Source organism: Oryzias melastigma, linkage group LG20, assembly GCF_002922805.2.
Source record: "Oryzias melastigma strain HK-1 linkage group LG20, ASM292280v2, whole genome shotgun sequence".
Taxonomy (NCBI): domain Eukaryota; kingdom Metazoa; phylum Chordata; class Actinopteri; order Beloniformes; family Adrianichthyidae; genus Oryzias; species Oryzias melastigma.
In genome coordinates this window covers 6020852-6026944 of record NC_050531.1, presented here as the reverse complement: position 1 = coordinate 6026944, position 6093 = coordinate 6020852, and the positions used below count along the sequence as shown (strand labels likewise).

Here is a 6093-nt window from a genome sequence, read left to right as displayed (position 1 = left end):
TACAAGACGACAAGAAAAAAACCTGGAAATTCAGAAAAATTATTTTTACCATTTCCTAACAAGTAAGAATTATTTTAACATAATAAAGCAATATTAAATATATTAGTTCAACATAAACATGTGCAAACGTATGCAGAAGGGATTCACTTTCCCTAAATAGTTTATTTAGTTTCAAATTGAATTTTATATTCATTTAATATTCCATCGTAGAAGCTAATAAAAAGCTGTGGGTTTCACAGACATTTTTTTTCTGGAGAATTTCATTTTCAGGATGCTTTTCTTCTTTTACACACGGATAAACAATACAACAAAATAGGTTAATTAAACTACAACACCTTTTTAGAACTTTTACTCAAGACTCTTTTAAACTTTGGCAACTTTTAACTATTTCATGCAAATTTCAGAATAAAGGAAAAGTAAATAAAACACATAGAGATGTGTCAAAGCAATTTGAAATAATCGAAAAATAATAATTCATCTAAATTACTTTTATTTAACCCTTTAACACTGGAGCTCCAGTGTTTACGTTCATTGATTTACTGTAACTTTTCAACCGTTAACACGATATTTCCAGTAGATTCTGAAGGAGAAAAGCGACGAGCCGCTTTTCTCCTTCAGAATCTACTGGAAATATCGTGTTGATAAGTTACAGTAAAGATTGTGTTAAAGGGTTAAAGTAATTAAATATTTGTATTTGTAATTGAACAATTTATCTATTAAAGTAGCTAAAAAAAACAATTTAAGATATCCTGCAAGCTTTGAATCCCAGTTCCCCAAAAGTCTGAGTGCAGCCTAATTGAATAATGGTGATATCAGTGAATGAGTGGGAGTGCGGAGTGATTTACCGCACAGAGGAGCATGCTTATCTCTCCCTCTTTCCCATGCAGGAAACACTGGGATGTCACCGGCAGATTAAAGGCTTGGCACAGCCGATGCGGAGCGCTCAAAATGGACGGGGTGGGGACCTCTGGTTTGTTGTGCGAAAGGAGCCGAGGAGTGGCGTTGACCTCCTGATTCCCGTTTCATTCAAAATCTGGGAATTCCACTGGAAGTTAGCAGGGGGAAAATAGATGCAGCATCATGTCACCTGAATGGAATTTTGAATAGTCGGCATTTTTTTTTTATTTTTTCTGTTCGCTTGAGCCAAAATACATTTTTAGCTTGAACTAATTGGCCTCAGTAGGATAAAAAGGAATTTAGCAACATTTTTGAGGATTGTTGAGGGGAAAAAATAATTTGGATGATAAACTTAGTAAGGCTGGGTTGAAAAAAATCGATTAATCGATTTCAGCTTAATTAATAATTGATTCACAAAAGATTTAAATCAATTTAGCACATAAAAGCTAAAGTCCGTTAGCTTGATGCTAACTTTTAATGGATTTCCACTTAGGACGGCTAATGCTAACGGCCGGTTGACCTAAAAATACATTACTGACAAAATTAACATCTTCATTTACTTACAGGCATGAATTTCTCCAAACTATTTTAAGGAAAGTAACCATTTGTGGTCTAAAACTTCGTTTTTCCCCCCTCATACTGTTGTCTTCTTCTTGAATAAAGTGTACTTCTACAGCGCGATCGCCACCTAGTGGCCAAACGGAAATTACCTCCAGGAGGAGCAGCACTGTTAACCTTTTTTCGTCCCACGGTGGGGGAATTTCAGGATTTACAATGTTAATAATTTCAACATTTTTATTAGAACTTCTCCTTTATAGACCTTTTAACACTGTATGCTATCAACAATCTCATTATTTCACTAATACATTTTAAAATATGTGAACTGGATCAGATTAATATAAATATATTCAAACTATATAGTAGATTATTCATGTATTTCCAAACAAATGTGTAAACTCAAATATTGAATTGAATTAAGTGGATAAAAAAAAAAATCAGAATCTAATTGATTCAGGTTCTTGAGTTGAAATCGAATTGTTTCTGGAAATTATGAACGATGCAGCCCTAAAAATTAGTGTATTTTGGACAAAAATCTTTATTTGAACTTCTAACAAGCACTTTGTTCTGAATTTTTTGAATTTTTGTTATTTTATGCGTCTACAAATATATTTCTGCAGTTTTAAAAACTTGAAATGAGGCGCCGCATGCAGACAGTTGAGAGGCAGAGCAGCTGCATACAGCCGACAAATATAGAAAGGTGGGGGGGAGAGAGGGGACCAAACATTTCACACATTTTTTCCCATTAACAGCATAGGTTTGAATCTAACTCGGCGCCAATTAGATGCAGGATCGGCGCAACTGCTCAGAAATAGATTGAAGTGGCACGGCGTGGAGACAGATATCATAGCGGCATGTGATTTCACTTGCAATCACGTGAAGGAAATATATCACAGTGTTCTCCTCCAGCTGGTTACTTCTTTACTTTCCTTTATCTGACACACAGAGCTATTTTCAGCGTTTGGCGGGAGCGGTGATGCTCTATCAGGGCGACCAGCCGCTCTTATCTCTGCCGTGGAGGGCTGGAATGAGGGGCATGCGGGCTTCGGGCCTACCTGTTTACGCTGAGGGCTTCCTCCATTGTTCCCCCCTCAGCTTCCTTTGCAGGATTTTTCACATTTTTCTGCTTCTTGTTGTTGTTGTTTTGGGGCTCGAGAGCCTTCTGTGGCTTTTCTAACCGCCTGTCTTGAATTCTTTCCTACGCCGCATATCATCTGTTTCATACACACCTAGGGTATTTTTACAGCAGCCACCTAAACACGATGACAGAGTGGAATCGCTTTATCCTTTTATACGGAGCTGAAACCTGATAACTTTAATATATGCCTTTGATTCCTCAGGTTCAGCCTCAGGTTTACTGTGGAATGAAGTCAACTCTTGAGCACTAATCCCTTTCACTACACAAATAGACTTAGTTCACTCCACTTTTGGCAACGGTTATGTAACAGTTTACAAATAAGGATGACCAGCTAGTATCCTCAGTAATAGAGCTGAACCGAGCTTTTTCCACTCTACCTTTAAACTTTTTTTTAGTTTAGAAGGAAGTACTCACACCTGTATTTGTTACACTTTAAAAGCCCTCAAACTATTATAAATTTCATTAGCTCATTTTTATTTTTTTTAATTTTTAGTATGGTCTTTTTTCTGATGATAGAGGACAAAATTAAGCTTAAAATTGCATTTCTGGTTATTTTTTTTATTCAAATTGCTGTAAATCAGGAGTGGATGAAAAAATGTTGTTTGAAAAAGATGGTATTTGTGACATATAAGCTCCCAGTTCCGCTACATTCTGGTGTATCACTCACAGACAAATAGATCCATGAACGTCTTTGTTTTCCTCATTTGAACTGGACTCTGGATCAAAACTGTACGACTGGATTACTCTGATATTGCTCACCATTTGATATTGCTCAGGTGTGAGGGCTGTAAGCTAGTGGGAGAGCATGTTAACAGATGGGTGATGGGAAGTGGGGGCGTACTTGCAAGGTAATGGACCAGCCCTCAAACCAGAAGTCAATTTCTAATGAACTCTAGACCTAGAAAACGACATTTTTGGCTTAAAACAACATAATCATAATTAAAAATCACTTTTAAAATAGATAAAAAGACGCTCAAATTAAGTCTTTATGAACACCACATCCCCAAATACTTCTATCGTTGTGCAGTTCAGCCTAAAAACAATTCTAAATCCTAAATAAATGTGATTTTAATCATTTATATATATCTTAACTTGCAGTTTCTTAACTGCGCTCTTGCTTCAGAGAGCTTTTAATCCCTTTCATTGTAAAGAAGAGGGTCCTGACCACTGAGAGCCCCTTAATCCAAATTATCTAAAGAGGAGCTTAATGAGATTACAGCTGGTTGAAAATTGCATGTGGACTCCAACCTATCGGCTGCTGTTACTGATGAAAAAATAAATTGTTCCAACTTTGGTTTGTGTGCGGATATATTGAATAAATTAAAGATTAACTAATAAAAACCGGAACAAATTCAAGCCTTTTTGATGTTTTTTTCCTAATTTGAAAGTTGCATTTTTTGAGTAAAAAAAGTTGCTTTTGAACTATTTTAAGGCTTAATTGTTCAAAAAACACAGAAACGTCCCTTTTGTTTCTTCACTCACCATATATTAACTCCATATGCATGTGTGTGTGTGACACATCTTTCTGGAGGGGATTTCAAGCTTTGCACCTGCAGCGAGGATTACCTCTGAGCAAAGATTAAGCAAATTACCAGTGATGGTGTCTCCTGAAATAAACTGTTATTGTCCAGTTAGCTCAACCGCAGTCGTGATGTAGAGCACGGAAGGTCCGGTCATGGATCTAGCAGGAAAACTTTGGGATTTTATGGGAAGACATAAAAGGTAGGTTACCTGTTTTGTTGGTTTAAACGCTGGCATGTTTTTCTCTTCATACTAACGGTTGTTCCAATTAAAATTGACTTTCAAACAATTGATAAAAAAAATAAAAGCTATGTTTTTTTTTATTATGTAAAAAAATGAAGCCTACTAGTGTGTGAAGAGGAGATTCTCTTTGTCACTACTTAACATTAATGTTTTAGTGTTAAGAGAGTGTTGAAAGGTTTGCTAAAAAATAACTTTTTTTAATAAACGAAAAGAAAAAGAGGAATTTTTTGGTCTAACTAACCATAAATATTTATACAATTCAGTTTGTAAACTAGAATGTAAAAAATCTGTTTGTTCTTAAAGAAATTTACTAAAGAAATAAAGTAGTTCAAAAATTGAAAAGGTTTTTTTAATGGGAGGTTTGCGTGAGGAACCTAATGACCTGTGTTTAACAAAGTAAACAACATATGTTGGAATGACGTCACCTGACTGTGTATCAGGAATCCCGTGAGTTACCTTCAACATGTTGTTGGATTGCGTGTGAGGACATAAAACATGTACAAATACATCACACTCCCCTAAAAAAGTGCTTGGTACACTGCAAAAATTGTATCTTAAGAAATAAAAATAGAGTTAGTTTCTACTAAAAAGTAAGTTTTTGATAGCAAAATCATTTTAGTTTAAGAAATTATGTCCTAGTGACTGAAATTTATCTTAAAATAAGAATGGCACTAGGGAAATCTTTTTTGACTTATTTCTAAGGGGCCTGTCTTTTATTTCAATCCTGTCACCAAAGACTGCTGTGGTTCTGAAACCTCTGTTCTCTACTTAAGGGACTTTTTTTTTAAGTTAGTTTGCACATTTGTGTATCTATAAGGCTGAGGTGACTTTACAATTTTTTTGTTCCACCTGACTTGGTGGGAGGAGCTTTCCTGCCGTGTGGGAACGCCTCTTGCCCCCAGTGGGGTTTTCTACGTTGACTGTATATAAGGGGTCGGGAACCCTGGTCCTCGAGACCCACCTTCCTGCATGTTTTCCAATGTACCCTGCTCTGGTATGTTCTTATTGGCTGGACACACCCGGACCAGGTAATCAGTCATGAGTAGGGACTCAAACAATTACCTGGTTCAGGTGTGTCCAGCCAATGAGAACATGCCAGAGCAGGGTATATTGGAAAACATGCAGGAAGGTGGCTCTCGAGGACCAGCGTTCCCTACCCCTGCTGTATATGAAAACTGGACTGAAAGACTCCTCCCCCCTGGTGTTCCAAACAGGAAGTACCCACTGGCTCCAAGAAGCCCAAATCCTATAGACTTCTATAGAGAAATACACAGCTATTCATCAGTCTATTTGTTAGAATAACCACTCTTGCTCTAAAACCATTTTTATTTAAACACATTTTTACTATTTTTTTATTTATTTTCATGAAAATTTTTTTATGGGGCAAAAGTTGTTTAAGTTACAAACTGACCAATCAGATGCTTCAATAATAGTATGTGGTTGCCCCCATGTTTGACAAAACTTTTGACATATTTTGCCGCTTTCGAGTGGTAGGGGTGAGAACTTCCCACAAGCTCACTCCTGATTGGCCAGATTGGTTGCTATAGAAACAAAGACTCAGGGGACCAATCACAGCTTAGTTATGACATTTGGTTCCAACGTGGTGGCGTCCATATTTCAAAACCAACACCAGCTGGAATTCCTACTTCAAAAGTGGCTGCAGTCACATGCTGTGAGGTCAAAAGTTACTTTGACTTTAGTTTTTGTCTGATGACACGACCCACTCATAAGCACAG

General features: G+C 36.8%; 1 long non-coding RNA gene across 2 annotated transcripts in view; it reads right to left on the bottom strand.

Annotated features, from left to right (window-relative positions):
* Window positions 1-1784, bottom strand: part of LOC112151641 — a 6426-nt gene extending 4642 nt beyond the window's left edge. For both annotated transcript variants that reach the window (XR_002920166.2, XR_002920167.2), the window contains exons 1-2: window positions 1462-1784; window positions 846-1045 (exon numbers count right to left, since the gene is read on the bottom strand). This is a non-coding gene — a long non-coding RNA (uncharacterized LOC112151641). The remainder of the gene's footprint in view (window positions 1-845; window positions 1046-1461) is intronic.
* Window positions 1785-6093: the final 4309 nt, after the last annotated feature.